Source organism: Trachurus trachurus (assembly GCF_905171665.1).
Source record: "Trachurus trachurus genome assembly, chromosome: 24".
Classification (NCBI taxonomy): Eukaryota; Metazoa; Chordata; class Actinopteri; order Carangiformes; family Carangidae; genus Trachurus; species Trachurus trachurus.
Window position 1 is genome coordinate 3182252 of NC_139910.1, and position 15472 is coordinate 3197723.

Consider the following 15472-nt stretch of genomic DNA (forward strand, 5'->3'; position numbering starts at 1 on the left):
TCAGCTGTTGCTCCTTCTCCCTTTGGATCCACTGAATGTGAATGAAGATAAAACAGAAACAACAGAAGATGAGAAAAGGTGTTAAAGTTGTGTAAAGATGACGTCGTCTTTAAACACGTTACCAGTGTTTATATATGCCACTTCACACTTGAAGAACTTTTTATACTTTGACTTGTGATGAAGATCAGTCGAGGTAAATGCCACACTGGCTGAACAGTCATGAGAGCTATTGTCCTTGATGGTGTAACCAGCCTGAGGTCCATCATACAGCCACTTCAATGAGTACAAACAACTTCCATGTCTAAACATTGAGCAGTAGAGTTGGACCTCGTCACCGATCTTCTCTTCAGTCACTGTGGAGACGGAGAAATGAGCTTCATCACTGTAATAATCAGAATGACTGAGATGATTCAGTGTTTTATAACAAACTGTTTCACTCACTGTCCATTAAAAAGAGATTAACCACAGCATCTGATCTTTGTCGTCGTCCTGATGTGTCGACCTGACTGCAGCGGTACAGACCAACATCCTCACGTGAGACCTTCTTCAGAACCAGAGAACAGTTCTCTGTGAGACTCAGTCTGTCTGACTGATCCTGAACTCTCTCACCAATCTGCCCCCGTGAAAACAGCTCCACTGACATGAAGGACCAGTTTGTGCCTTCACATTTACCCTGACCATCTCTGATGTTTCCACAGGGCAAAGTGACTTCACCTCCAAGACTGGAGATCAGGGAGGAAAACTGTCCAGTGACAGCTGAGGAGAAGACGAGAGAGAAACATCAACAAATAACTGAAATGAGAACAGGTGAACTCAGAGCTGATCACTGTGATTGATCAGTGAAGATGCAGGTTAACAGGACCTGTGGTTCTCTCTCTCTGTTCATGCAGATCTGATCACATCGGTTCAGATTATGAACATTAGTTATTGATCACTGCACCTACACTGAAGTCAATGCTGCTAATTGATCCTCAGTTCTCTGATCAACAATATCAGAATAAAACAAACAAACAACTACATGTTGGTTCCTCATTTGTTTTCTGAGAACTAATGAGGGAGGAGGTGTGAACAGTGACCACATGACCATCAGAAAAAGAAATGGTTGACATGGCAACGAGTGTCAGTGTCAGAGCAAGAAGACCACAGACTAAAAATAAAGTTGCACAAAAACTTCACAACCATGTTTATATTGTCCTGAAAAGACGGATGATGATGATGTTGTGGTGCTTTTTTTCCTTCTTTTTGTTGTTGTGGCTTCGTGGCTGCAGCTCAGAGTTTGTTCAGAGAATTATTTCAGTATTTCTTCATGTTCTCTCTGTTTCTCACCTGACGACCGAGGGCTGAAGGTGAAGTGCTGTTTGTTCTCAGAGGAGCCGCTCATCACTTCACATTTCAGGAAGTCATTGAAGTTGTTTGATATGAAATTAGTTTTTGAAAAGCTGACAGTGGCTGAGCAGCCAGACTGTGATGTCTTCAACCCTCCATGATCTTTATCCACAGGGTTACCTCTAAACAGCCACCTCACTCTGTCTCTACAGTCTCCATATGAAGACACAGAGCAGTTTAATGTCACAATATCACCGACCTTCTGTTCAGTCACTGATGGAGACAATGAGAGAGAAATGAGCTTCATCACTGTAATAATCAGAATGACTGAGATGCTTCAGTGTAAATACTCACTGGTGACAACAGACAGAAAAACCAGAGTGGAGTGATAAACTGCTCCAGATCTGATCTGTTGACACTTGAAGTAACCGGCGTCTCCAGCTGAGACCTTCTTTAGAACCAGAGAACAGTTCTCTGTGACACTCAGTCTGTCTGATCTAGGGTTGTCTTCTTCAACAATCTTCCCACGTTGAACCAGCTTTGTGTATATTGAACCAGTAAAGAACCAGTCAGTGCTGTCACACTCATGTTGACCATCTCTCAGGTTTTCACAGGACAAAGTGACGTCATCTCCAGCTCTGACAGTGATGTAGGAGGAGAAGGAACGTTGTCCAGTCACTGCTGTGAAGAAGACGAGAGAGAAAAATTAGCTCACTGTTGTTGGTTCTTCATCACAACTTCATCAACAATGATGGTCCAGTCAGAAGAACTCAGCTTCTGTTCAGTTTATTTCACCAACCTCCAAGACAGTGCAAAACAGGACAGGGAAAGAAATACTGTTTACAGCACAACAGTACATTGACATGACAGTTGAAATAAATGAGTTATGGCCTCAATCCGTCTATAACTGGACGACTGAAGTTCATGTAAACGTGTTCATCCGACTGAGACTGGACTTCTCTAGATCCGACTAAAACACCCAGATCATGTGATTGGAAACGATTTTCTTCTGCATGTATTCACCTTCATCTGACTGAAACTGGACAATACAGCTCTTCTTCTCTTCACAGAGTTTATCAGGACACAGATCAGATCACTGGACATTTTAGTTCCTCCTCTGTTTTCTGAGAACTGAGGAGGGAGGAGGTGTGAACAGTGACCGCAAGACCATCAGAAAAAAAAAAAGGTTGACATGGCAACGAGTGTCAGAGACGGAACAAGACCACAGACCACAAATACAGTTGCACAAAAACACAACTTCACAACCATCTTTACGATGTACTGAAAAGACGATGGTGAGGAAGAGGAGTCACATATTGTTTCACTCACATGACCAGTTTCACTCAGTCAAACAAACCCTCTCAATCAGGCGCACTGTTTAAACTGCAGAGTTTACCCATCTTCCTCTTTGATGCCAGTGACCCTGCTGCCCTGCTTACTGTCACCTTCTTCCTATTGGTTCAGCCCCCACCTTCCCATCATCCACCTGCAGGCTGCAGGAGGTTAAGTTACATCCTCATTACTTCCCTGTGCATCTGATGAAATCCTATTCAGAGAGTGATGAGCCTGGAGCCGAGACACCAAACTAACTAGATGTAACGATGTAGCAGCAGCGATGTGAAGTAGTGATGTCATGTTTTCTTACCTGTGACCTGAAGCCCCAGGATCAGAGAAAAACATGTTTGAATCCACCGGAGTTCAGCCATCATGTCTGAGTTTCTCCTCTCAGAGTCTGAGTGAGGCTGTGTTAGCTTTTCCTGTTGTACTATATTACTTCCTAATTCTCTCTCTCTGTCTCTCGCCACTTCCTTAAAGAGCGTTTGTCATCATGTGGGCGGAGCCACTGAACTCTTCACCTGTGGATTCCTCAATGAACCCAAAGGGGTCGACGACAGAAACTTTACTGACTGACACTGAAGGCACCGGCCGCTCATTGATGATCCCCAAATTTCTGATCAACAACATCAGAATCAGAATTAAAGAGTCACAGATGTTACTATGGCAACAGCTGTGGTTCACTTCACAGTGAGTTTGCAACACGTGTCATCGGTTCAGATTATGAACATTAGTTATTGATTATTACTGCCCCTACACTGAAGTTAAAGCAGAAGTAAGTGGAATGTTTGTGTTAATATAAGTCTTAAATAGTTATATCTTCCGACAGCAATCACTTACATAGAGTGTTTGGTCTGAAACACGGGTCTGTCAGTCACTCTGCTCTGCTGTAACCCGAGGAGAAAACTTTATATTATATATATAAATATTTCCATGTATCCTACAAGTTTTATCCAATGAGGAGAGAGAACAGCATGAAGGGCTGTGTGTGCAGCCAAGGGATGTGCGTGAATGTGGTGACGTAGGGACGAGGACCAATAGATCCATGTCGAGGGCGGGGGCTGCTAACTAACGAAGTTAGCCAAAACGACCAGATCGCTTACTTCTGCTTTAATGCTGCTAATTGATCCCAAATTCTCTGATCAACAATATAAATAAATAAATAATCAAACAAACAAACAAACCAGCAACTCCATGTTGGTTCCTCATTTGTTTTCTGAGAACCAATGAGGGAGGAGGAGGTGTGAACAGTGACCACATGACCATCAGAAAAAGAAATGGTTGACATGGCAACGAGTGTTAGCGTCAGAGCAAGAAGACCTCAGACTAAAAATAAAGTTGCACAAAAACTTCACAACCATGATTTTATTGTCCTAAAAAGACGGATGATGATGATGTTGTGGTGCTTTTCTTTTTTTTTTAATTGTGTCTTCGTGGCTGCAGCTCAGAGTTTATTCATTGAATTAAAGGGGAAGTATTTCAGAGTGTGTGTTTTCTACATTTTAAATCAGGTGTGAACAGGTGAACTCAGAGCTGATCACTGTGATCGATCACTGAAGATGCAGCTTAACAGGAACTAAAAAGCTGACTGTGGTTTCTCTCTCTTTCTGTTCATCAATTCAGATAATAAACATTAGTTATCGATCACTGCACCTGTCTGATGTGTCAACATGTGATGAGGTCGTTAACAGAGAACAGGAAACTGTTTCCTCACCTGGGACCTGAAGCAGCAGCGTCACAATCAAAGACGTTTGAATCCACCTGAGTTCAGCCATGGTGCGTTCGTGTGTCCGTCTCTTCATCAGTTTGTGAACTGTCGCCTGACGGAGGAAAACACTCAATAACATCATCTCTGGTTGAGAAAGAGCAACTTCCTCAAAACGTGTTTGTCGTCATGTGGGCGGAGCAACTGAACTCTTCACCTGTGGACTCATCGACCACCCAACGGGGTCAACGACAGAAACTTTACAGACTGACACTGAAGGCACCGGCACCTCATTGATCCACAATTCTCTGATCAACAATATCAGAATCAGTCAGAATTAAAGAGACTGGAGTCACAGATGTTACCATGGCAACAGCTGTGGTTCACACTGTGTCTGGTCCCACGGTCGCTGTGTTTAACTTTGTCTCTTCTTCCTCTTTTCATGAAGTTAAACATGTGAAGACAGTTTATCAAGACACATCAGGTCTTTGGTCATTTTGCTTCCTCCTTTGTTTTCTGAGAACTGATGAGGGAGGAGGAGGTGTGAACAGTGACCACATGAACATCAGAAACAGAAACGGTTGGCATGGCAACACATATCAGAGTCAGAGCAAGACAACCAGAGGTGAAGAAGATGAGTTGTGAAACTGTTGTCGTCCCTGAACACAACTGAGTGAAGAGTTGTTGTGAATGTTTGTCATGTGATGTAAATGCAGCAGTGGGTCAAACAGGCCGTCCACCAGACTGAGACACCTGCAGCTGAAGCTACAGGACAGTGATGGTGGGAAACTACAGAGATGAGGATGATGATGATTTGGCAAGGCAAGGCAAGGCAATTTTATGTTAATAGCCCGTTTTTACAAACAGTTTGTCTCAAAGGGCTTTACATGGCATCGTAGCAACATCCTCTGCCCTTAGACCCTCACATCGACTGAGGAAAAACTCCATGGAAAACCCTTTTAACAGGGAAAACCAGGAGAAAGCTCAGGGTGAACAACAGAGGAGGGATCCCTCACCCAGGACAGACAGACGTGCAATAGATGTTTGGTGCCTTTTTTCTAAATTGTGGCTTTGTGGTTACAGCTCATTTTCTTCAGAGAGTTAAAGGGGAAGTATTTCAACATGTGTGTGTGAACAGGAGCAGCAAAGCTCTCAGTGTTTTACCGTCTGGACTCCTGGGAGGTTCTGGAGGTTTGGAGCTGGAGTTTGAAAAGAAGAGGACCCAGAATCCAGCCCTGAGGGACTCCGCCTCATTTTCCCCAAAATAATTCCTTCCTACAAAGTGAATTTGAGCAATAAATTTGAGATGGAGACAGAAAAAGTAAATGATGAAAGTGTCACAGTCAGTTACGGATACGAAAAACAACAGGGAATGTGCAACAAAAGTAATTTATTATGAAAAAAAGCAATGACACAGAAGGTCTATGACAGTCCAACAGAAAATGATTATACAAACATACATTTTTTTATCACATAAAGGCAAAAAAAGCCCCAAAATATATTTTAAAAATAATAAAAAAAATATGGTCTCTGACTAAAAATACAGACAAAAATAAGAAGACTCAAATCGAAGAAACACAAACGCCAAAAACCAAGAACATAGAGGGTGAACGACAGGAGGTTCAAGAGGTGAACTGGGAGGGACAGGAGGGAAGACACAGAGTAAAAAGACAGAAATTATAATTACAAATAAGACTCAGATGTGGGAGACAAAGACAAAGCTGGACACAACAGGGCAGGAAGAAGACAACGTGACTTTCAAAATAAGATAGAAACTCAAACTAAACAGGAGAACAAACAGAGGACATGACAGAGAGTTTATAAGTTTGTGCAGTAAAACAAGAAGAGCATCAGCGTCTGTGTCCTGACTGATCCAGTTTCACAGAGTTTAAAGTAGAAGATCAACATCTACAGCAAAGACAGTGAAGCTCCACTGAAACATGCACAGTGCACTGAGACCAGACACTGTGTGATCAGCACATTATACAGTTTTCACTTCTAATACAGAGTCTCTGTTCAGGCTGGAAGCTCATTCAAAGACAAACTCAACATTCAGTGGAGTCTGGCAGAGTTTTCATAGTCTACTGGACCTTCATCTTCATCTTCCTCTTCAACACGCTGCACCTGTGAACAACAACACAACACAGTGGAGCTGAGTTTGACAGCAGAGACCAAACAGACTCCCAGATTCCCTCCCAGCTGAACCTGAAGGCACCACGGCTTCCTGTCTGATCTGCTCTTTACCTGAGTGGCTGCTGCACCTGAACGCCTCCCTGCTGGGCTTCTCTCAGCTGCTCTCTGCTTCACTGGAAAATGGAGCACAGAGTCTCAGGTCAGCAGTAAACTCCCAGTTTGAGTGAGTGAGGCTGAACTGGTGTGGGAGTGGATGTTCTCACCTGCAGCTCTGATGAGGAGAACAGTGATCACAGTGAGGAGGAGGAGTTCAGCCACACGCATCAGCAACATGATGAAGGTCAGAGCAGAACAACCTGAAGCAGCCGTGGAGGAGACGAGAGCAGAGACCAGTTCTTCACATCATCAACAACAAACTGAACCAATCAAAGACCATGAAGCTGCACATGAGTTCAAGATCAAACTCACACCACGATCATGGTGCAGTTTTGTGTTGCCCCTGACTTAGACCAGTTGACTGAGACATTTTGTAGTTTGTCCCTTCTTCATCTCAATAAACTACCTTGTTTTTATTCACCTGTGTTTTTGGAGTCTGCATCTGGGTCCTGTATTTCTACCCTAAACTCTGACAGAGAGGTTGTTTAGAGATACTACAGATGTACCTGTTGGTTTGTCTGATGTCATCTCCTTGTCTCCAGATGTTGAAGTTTTCTTTCCTGTCGTAGAGAAAGAAAATCCCTAAAATGAGCGACTGCAGTTTGTCAGATCAGGAACAGATCATCTTGTTCTCTCTGTTTCTCACCTGACGACCGAGGGCTGAAGGAGAACCGGTGTTTGTTCTCAGGGGAGCCGCCCGTCACTTCACATTGGAAGTTACTCAGGTCGTTTGATGTGAAATTCGTTTTTGAAAAGCTGACAGTGGCTGAGCAACCAGACTGTGATGTCTTGAACTGTCCGTGATCTTTACCAATAGGGCTACCTTTATACAGCCACCTCATTTTGTCTTTACAGTAATTCAGTGCAGACACAGAGCAGTGTAATGTCATGACCTCTCCAACCTTCTGTTCAGTCACTGATGGAGACAAGAGAGAAATGAGCTTCATCACTGTAATAATCAGAATGACTGAGATGATTCAGTGTTTTGTTCTAACATACAGTTTGATGGAAATACTCACTGGTGACAACAGACAGATCAACGCGATAGACTGGACCTTGTCGTCGTCCTGATGAGTCGACCTGTGTGCAGTAGTACAGACCAACGTCCTCATATGAGACTTTCTTCAGAACCAGAGAACAGTTCTCTGTGAGTCTCAGTCTGTCTGACTGAGTCTGACCCAGTACAACCAGGTTTACAGATGAGTATATTGACTCAAAGAAGGTCCAGTTTGTATCATTACATTTAACCTGATAATCACTGATGTTTGCACAGGGCAGAGTGACTTCATCTCCTTCTCTGACAACAACCAGCTCCAGTCCAGTGACAGCTGAGGAGAAGACGAGAGAGAAACAGCAACAAATATGTGAAATGAGAAAATGCAGCTCCATCACGTCCTCCACCACCTTCACCTGATAGGACACTTGTCTCTGTGCTGGGACACCACCTGTAGGACAGAACCAGAGCAGAACCGCCCTCTACTGAAGGACCGTCCACACTACTGAGCTCCTCTACCACAGGTTTGCTATTAATGTAAAGGAATAGTTCAACAAAAGATGAAATTCAGTCACTAGTGACTCACCCTCATGCTGATGAATACTGCAGAGTAGTTTTTTATTCCTCAAAGTGCATCTGGAGACCCGGGAGGCCGGTTCGTAGTCCAACGAAAACTTTATATGAGAGTCAATAGGGCCCGACACAAAAACGTCCATAAAACTACACAAAAACCATTTAATATTCCTCCACACTGCTCGTCCACTTCAGTCCTGATGGGATATAGTCCAGACTTTAGTCGAAACAACCTCATTTAGGACATTTTTACAGCCTAAACAGTCCTGTATTGAATTTGCCATGGTGCACGCTCTCACGTTCAGTTGTCGCATGCGGCCGTGACCGGACTTGCCTAAATGAGTCGTTTTGGGTAAACTCTGGACTATCTCCCTTCAGGACACTTGGATTGCAGCAGACGAGCAGTGTGGAGGAATATTAAGGCCCCATGCTGTGCACTTTTCTCTGGGTTTATTTACCTGCTGATATCCCTAACAAGATGTATCATTGGTTTTGAGTACCTGTGATCTGCTTAATATGGTTTATACTGCCCCTTTCTGTTGCCTCTTTCTGGAGCTCTAGCAGGCACAGGTCATTTGGCCAATCAGAAGAGAGAATGAGAACCTCTCCTCTGATTGGCTGACTGTTTTTGAGTGGCGTGTAGTCGGGCCAATCACAGGCAGACTGAAACCTAAGCTGCATTCATAAAAACTGAAAAAAAACAACTGGTCACGGTGGGCAGAGTTACATTGTGTGTGACATCACAGAAAGGAGGAAGTGCTATCTGCTCGTCTTAAAGAGACAGTTCCTACAAATGGGCAGTGTGCGTTTCTCCGTTTGATGCATGGGGTAGTATATACGTGGCCCAGAGACCTCCCCAAGCACGAAAAAATAACCAAAATCACATTTTTCATGCCATGGGGCCTTTAAATTGTTTTTGTGTAGTTTTATGGACGTTTTTGTGTTGGGCGCTATTTTTCTCATATAAAGTTTTCGTTGGACTACGAACCGGCCTCCCGGGTCTCCAGATGTACGTTGAGGAATAAAAAACTACTCAAGTATTCATCAGCATGAGGATGAGTCAATAATGACTGAATTTCATTTTTTGGTGAACTATTCCTTTACAATAAAAGAAAAAAAATATTGAAATTTATAAAACTTGATTTCATTGTAACCTGTGCAGCACATTCATTCACTCAACCCCTCCTTCTCTCTCTCTCTCCCTCTGTCACACACACACACACACACACACACACACACACACACACACACACACACACACACACACACACACACACACACACACACACACACACACACACACACACACACACACACACATACACCGACCACAGCCCGTCTTTTAAAGGAAGTTAGATCATCTATGATCAATATTCAATGTTTTAAATCAGACATGAACAGGTGAACTCAGAGCTGATCACTGTGATCGATCACTGAAGATGCAGCTTAAAGGGATAGTTCACCCTAGAATGATATTTCGCTCATTATCTACTCACCCTCATGTTGACTAAGGGCTGGAAGAATTTTCAGAGTCCACCGTCCCTTCTCTTAGTTACAGGGGGTCTTGGCGTAGCAGTGCATTTCAATGCAACGGTTGCAAAGGGACACCAGAGCTCTTCGTAAAAAAACACACACAAAAAAACATCCAAATACCTCCATGATGCTCGTATGTAATGTCCGTCTTGTGCTGAAGCCCCAAATTGCGTAATTGTCCCGAAAAAAATTAAATAAGTCTATATTTTAAGCTTGTTTGTAGCGGAAGCTTCTCAAAGCTCCTCTTCCTGGTCCGTCCAAATCTCGCGTGATTTGCGCCGTTACATACGAGCATCATGGAGGTATTTGGATGTTTTTTTGTGTGTGTTTTTTTACGAAGAGCTCTGGTGTCCCTTTGCAACCGTTGCATTGAAATGCACTGCTACGCCAAGACCCCCTGTAACTCAGAGAAGGGACGGTGGACTCTGATAATTCTTCCAGCCCTTAGTCAACATGAGGGTGAGTAGATAATGAGCGAAATATCATTCTAGGGTGAACTATCCCTTTAACAGGAACTAAAAAGATCGACTGTGGTTTCTCTCTCTCTCTCTCTTTCTGTTCATCAATTCAGATAATAAACATTAGTTATTGATCGCTGCAGCTGTCTGATGTGTAAACATGTGATGAGGTCGTTAACAGAGAACAGGAAACTGTTTCCTCACCTGGGACCTGAAGCAGCAGCGTCACAATCAAAGACGTTTGAATCCACCTGAGTTCAGCCATGGTGCGTTCATGTGTCCGTCTCTTCATCAGTTTGTGAACTGTCGTCTGACGGAGGAAATCACTCAGTATCATCGGTGGTGAAGAAAGAACCACTTCCTCAAAGTCTGTTTGTCATCATGTGGGCGGAGCAACTGAACTCTTCATCTGTGGCTTCATCAATGAACCCAATGGTGTCGACGACAGAAACTTTACTGACGGACACTGAAGGCACCGGCTGCTGATTGATCCACAATTCTCTGATCAACAATATCAGAATCAGTCAGAATTAAAGAGACTGGAGTCACAGATGTTACCATGGCAACAGCTGTTGTTCAACAACTTTGTCTGGTCCCACGGTCGGTTTGTGATGTGATGTGTTTGACTTCATGAAAAGGAGAAGAAGGAGAGAGGAAGTTGTGTGAGGAAATGTGTGAAGACATGTCTCTTCCTCTCTTCACACAGGTAATCAAGACACAGATCAGGTCTTTGGTCATTTTGTTTCCTCCTTTGTTTTCTGAGAACTGAGGAGGGAGGAGGAGGTGTGAACAGTGACCACATGAACATCAGAAACAGAAACGGTTGGCATGGCAACACGTGTCAGAGTCAGAGCAAGACAACCAGAGGTGAAGAAGATGAGTTGTGCAACCGTCGTAGTTCCTGAACACAACTGAGTGAAGAGTTGTTGTGATGTAAATGTAAATGCAGCAGTGGGTCAAACAGGCCGTCCACCAGACTGAGACACCTGCAGCTGAAGCTACAGGACAGTGGTGGTGGGAAACTACAGAGATGAGGATGATTTGTTTGTTTTTTTCTAAATTGTGGCTTTGTGGTTACAGCCCATTTTGTTCAGAGAATTAAAGGGGAAGTATTTCAACATGTGTGTGTGTGAACAGAAGCAGCAAAGCTCTCAGTGTTTTACTGTCTGGACTCCTGGGAGGTTCTGGAGGTTTGGAGCTGGAGTTTGAAAATAAGAGGACCCAGAATCCAGCCCTGAGGGACTCCGTCTCATCTTCCCCAAAATAATTCCTTCCTACAAAGTGAATTTGAGCAATAAATTTGAGATGGAGACAGAAAAAGTAAATGATGAAAGTGTCACAGTCAGTTACAGATACAAAAAACCACAGGAAATGTGCAACAAAAGTAATTTATTATGAAAAAAAGCAATGACACAGAAGGTCTCTGGCAGTCCAACAGAAAATTATCATACAAACATACATTTTTTTTATCACATAAAGGCAAAAAAAAGCCCCAAAATATATTTTAAAAATAATAAAAACAAATATGGTCTCTGACTAAAAATACAGACAAAAATAAGAAGACTCAAATCGAAGAAACACAAACGCCAAAAACCAAGAACATAGAGGGTGAACGACAGGAGGTTCAAGAGGTGAACTGGGAGGGACAGGAGGGAAGACACAGAGTAAAAAGACAGAAATTATAATTACAAACAAGACTCAGATGTGGGAGACAAAGACAAAGCTAGACACAACAGGGCAGGAAGAAGACAACGTGACTTTCAAAATAAGATAGAAACTCAAACTAAACAGGAGAACAAACAGAGGATATGACAGAGAGTTTATACGTTTGTGCAGTAAAACAAGAAGAGCATCAGCGTCTGTGTCCTGACTGATCCAGTTTCACAGAGTTTAAAGAAGAAGATCAACATCTACAGCAAAGACAGTGAAGCTCCACTGAAACATGCACAGTGCACTGAGACCAGACACTGTGTGATCAGCACATTATACAGTTTTCACTTCTAATACAGAGTCTCTGTTCAGGCTGGAAGCTCATTCAAAGACAAACTCAACATTCAGTGGAGTCTGACAGAGTTTTCATAGTCGACTGGACCTTCATCTTCATCTTCCTCTTCAACACGCTGCACCTGTGAACAACAACACAACACAGTGGAGCTGAGTTTGACAGCAGAGACCAAACAGACTCCCAGATTCCCTCCCAGCTGAACCTGAAGGCACCACGGCTTCCTGTCTGATCTGCTCTTTACCTGAGTGGCTGCTGCACCTGAACGCCTCCCTGCTGGGCTTCTCTCAGCTGCTCTCTGCTTCACTGGAAAATGGAGCACAGAGTCTCAGGTCAGCAGTAAACTCCCAGTTTGAGTGAGTGAGGCTGAACTGGTGTGGGAGTGGATGTTCTCACCTGCAGCTCTGATGAGGAGAACAGTGATCACAGTGAGGAGGAGGAGTTCAGCCACACGCATCAGCAACATGATGAAGGTCAGAGCAGAACAACCTGAAGCAGCTGTGGAGGAGACGAGAGCAGAGACCAGTTCTTCACATCAACAACAACAAACTGAACCAATCAAACGTCAAACTCAGGTCGGTCATCATCTGTACGTTTCCTTCAGAAATGAAAAGTCAGAGAAACGTCTACATCTGCACCTACAACCTCACAGGAAGAGTCCAGTGTTGTGATCTGATGTGTTTGTAAAGAGCAAAAAAAACCACACAACAATGATGTGAATCTACAAATACTGGATCAATGTGAAGTTTCCACCTGGTTCATCTGTTGTTCTGTCTCCACCTGGTCCAGCTGTTGTTCTTGGTCCAGCTGTTGCTCCGTCTCCCTTTGGATCCACTGAATGTGAATGAAGATAAAACAGAAACAACAGAAGATGAGAAAAGGTGTTAAAGTTGTGTAAAGATGACGTCGTCTTTAAACTTCACTTCCATCTAATGAACAAACCTGTGTCTGTCTCACCTGAGGCCTCAGGGCTGAAGGGGAACACTTTTACCACGTTACCACTGGGTATATATGCCACTTCACACTTGAAGAACTTTTTATACTTTGAGTTGTGATGAAGATCAGTCGAGGTAAATGTCACAGTGGCTGAACAGTCTTGAGATCTATTGTCTATGATGGTGTAACCAGCCTGAGGTCCCTCATACAGCCACTTCAATGAGAACCAACACCGTCCATATGTAAACACTTTGCAGTAGAGTTGGACCACATCACCGTTCTTCTCTTCAGTCACTGTGGAGACGGAGAAATGAGCTTCATCACTGTAATAATCAGAATGACTGAGATGGTTCAGTGTTTTATAACAAACTCTTTCACTCACTATCAAATAAAAAGAGATTAACCAGAGACTCTGATCGTTGTTGTCGTCCTGATCTGACTGGTTTGCAGCCGTACAGACCAACATCCTCACGTGAGACGTTCTTCAGAACCAGAGAACAGTTCTCTGTGAGACTCAGTCTGTCTGATTGATCCTGAACTCTCTCACCAATCCGCCCCCGGGAAAACAGCTCCACTGATCTGGAATCAGACATGAAGGACCAGGTGGTACTGTCACATTTACCCTGATGATCGCTGATGTTTCCACAGGGCAAAGTGACATCATCTCCAAGTCTGAAGATCAGGGAGGAAACCTGTCCAGTGACATCTGAGGAGAAGACGAGAGAGAAACATCAACAAATAACTGAAATGAGAACAGGTGAACTCAGAGCTGATCACTGTGATTGATCAGTGAAGATGCAGGTTAACAGGACCTGTGGTTCTCTCTCTCTGTTCATGCAGATCTGATCACATCGGTTCAGATTATGAACATTAGTTATTGATCACTGCACCTACACTGAAGTCAATGGCTGCTAATTGATCCCTAATTCTCTGATCAACAATATAGACCTTTTCAGAGAGTATAAACAAATACAGGTGTTACCAAGGATACTAATTAAGGCTCCATTCCATTTAGTGTACCAGAGCGTTTTCTAATGAGCCACACCTGTCTTTGTTTATACTCTCTGAAAAGGTCTATAAATACAAACAAACAAACAACTACATGTTGGTTCCTCATTTGTTTTCTGAGAACCAATGAGGGAGGAGGTGTGAACAGTGACCACATGACCATCATAAATAGAAATAGTTGACATGGCAACAAGTGTCAGTGTCAGAGCAAGAAGACCACAGACTAAAAATAAAGTTGCACAAAAACTTCACCACCATGTTTATATTGTCCTAAAAAGACCGATGATGGCGATGTTGTGGTCCTTTTTTTTTTTTTTAATTGTGTCTTCGTGGTTGCAGCTCAGAGTTTGTTCAGAGAATTAAAGGGGAAGTAGTTCAGTAAGTGTGTTGTTTTCTACATTTTAAATCAGGTGTGAACAGGTGAACTCAGAGCTGATCACTGTGATCGATCACTGAAGATGCAGGTTAACAAGAACTAAAAAAGTTTGACTGTGGTTCCTCTCTCTCTCTATCTCTGTTCATGCAGACATGATCACATCAATTCAGATAATAAACATTAGTTATTGATCGCTGCAGCTGTCTGATGTGTAAACATGTGATGAGGTCGTTAACAGAGAACAGGAAACTGTTTCCTCACCTGGGACCTGAAGCAGCAGCGTCACAATCAAAGACGTTTGAATCCACCTGAGTTCAGCCATGGTGCGTTCATGTGTCCGTCTCTTCATCAGTTTGTGAACTGTCGCCTGACGGAAGAAAACACTCAGTAATATCATCTGTGGTCAAGAACGAGCCACTTCCTCAAAGTCTGTTTGTCATCATGTGGGCGGAGCCACTGAAGTCTTCACCTGTGGATTCAACAACGAACCCAAAGGTGTTGACGACAGAAACTTTACTGACTGACACTGAAGGCACCGGCTGCTCATTGATCCCCATTTCTCTGATCAACTATATCAGAATCAGTCAGAATTAAAGAGACTGGAGTCACAGATGTTACCATGGCAACAGCTGTTGTTCAACAACTTTGTCTCTTCTTCCTCTTTTCATGAAGTCAAACGTGTGAAGACAGTTTATCAAGACACAGATCAGGTCTTTGGTCATTTTGCTTCCTTTTCTGAGAACTGAGGAGGGAGGAGGAGGTGTGAACAGTGACCACGTGAACATCAGAAACAGAAACGGTTGACATGGCAACACATGTCAGAGTCAGAGCACGACAACCAGAGGTGAGGAAGATGAGTTGTGCAACCGTCGTAGTTCCTGAACACAACTGAGAGAAGAGTTGTTGTGATGTAAATGTAAATGCAGCAGTGGGTCAA